At 63.3% G+C, this 1200-nt stretch overlaps 1 protein-coding gene across 1 annotated transcript in view; it reads right to left on the bottom strand.

The window, feature by feature from the left end:
* Positions 1 to 1032, bottom strand: part of ADIPOR1 (adiponectin receptor 1) — a 20237-nt gene extending 19205 nt beyond the window's left edge. Inside the window, exon 1 of the mRNA XM_069074590.1 lies at positions 876 to 1032. The gene's annotated coding sequence lies outside the window, so the exon portion shown is untranslated. The remainder of the gene's footprint in view (positions 1 to 875) is intronic.
* Positions 1033 to 1200: the final 168 nt, after the last annotated feature.

Raw genomic sequence — 1200 nt, forward strand, 5'->3', positions numbered from 1 at the left:
TTGGTCTTTCCTGCATTCGGAACACATTAGCAGCACAGAGGGGCACTCTCGATTTAGGTCACTCCCAGACCCTAACAAGGTAAGCATAGTTACAGACATCAAAGCCAGTACTGAAAACTTAAAAGATAAATCTAATCTAGACCAGGAGGTTCTTAACCATTGTGTGTCACGGACCCCTAGGGCAGCTGGTGAAGTCTGGGAGCTTCCCTCCTCGGAATAATGCTTTTAAATGCACAAAACAGACAACAGAGAGTTACAAAGGAAATCAATTATGATGAAAGACAATGATTAAAATGTTCAAACAAACCGGTTTCCCTATGCCAGGTGAAGAACTCCTCGGAACAGAATGTCCACAGTATTTCCCCTACTAGGAATCTGCTCGGTCAGTTTCCCCTGCCCCTCGGGAGGCCAAACCCCGGAGGGGGCACGGCGGGGGCCCAGCATAGTCATCGAGGCGTGTTCTAGGGCTAATGGGGGAGGGAGGCGAGCATTTCCAATGTTTAGACCTGAACATCGGAAGGGAGAGATTTCCTTCCCGTGGAAAACGTGTCCGTGCAATCGGGGCTTTAGGGCCAGGACTCGCCTTCGCCCTCCGGGCTGCGTACCCCCAAGGATGACAGTGTCCCAGTGAAGGTCCCGGAGCGGGTCCGGAAGACCCCCAGGGAGCGCCCCAGCTCCAGTCCACGCACAGATCGAGGGGTTCTGTTTTACCCCCCCCACCCCCCCCCCGCCTCAGTTCCCCGGCTCTGGTGCCCACGGCCCCGCTCCTCCCCCCCCTCCCCGCCGACTGACGGGGACACCCCGGGGGCGGGGCCGGAAATGTTTATCCTCCGAAGCCCGGCAAGCCCGGAGACCCCGGCTCCAGGCACACTTACGGGCCGAGCTCCAGCGGCGGCGGCAGCGGCCGAAGGCTCTGACGGGGCCGCCTTCCCCGGAGCTACATCCCCGGCGCGGGCGGTGACGCCGGCCTCGGCCCAGCGGCGGCGAAGCCTCCACCCCCCGGGGACGCGGAGGCGCCGGCCCCGGAAGGAGCGCGAGAGGACGCCGCGTCACCTCCGCCCGGCGGAGCGGAGAGGCGAGGCGGCGGCAGCGGCGGCGGCGGCGGCGGGGCTGCTTCTGGAGCAGGCTGCTCGGCCTGCCTGCCCCTCGGCCGGGCCCTCCTCCCCGCCCCTCTCTTGCGCCTCCTCTCCTCCCCTCGCC

The sequence above is a fragment of the Petaurus breviceps genome, unplaced genomic scaffold (assembly GCF_028583685.1).
Source record: "Petaurus breviceps papuanus isolate PSGF00001 unplaced genomic scaffold, PetGlider_PUasm1.0 90895, whole genome shotgun sequence".
Classification (NCBI taxonomy): domain Eukaryota; kingdom Metazoa; phylum Chordata; class Mammalia; order Diprotodontia; family Petauridae; genus Petaurus; species Petaurus breviceps.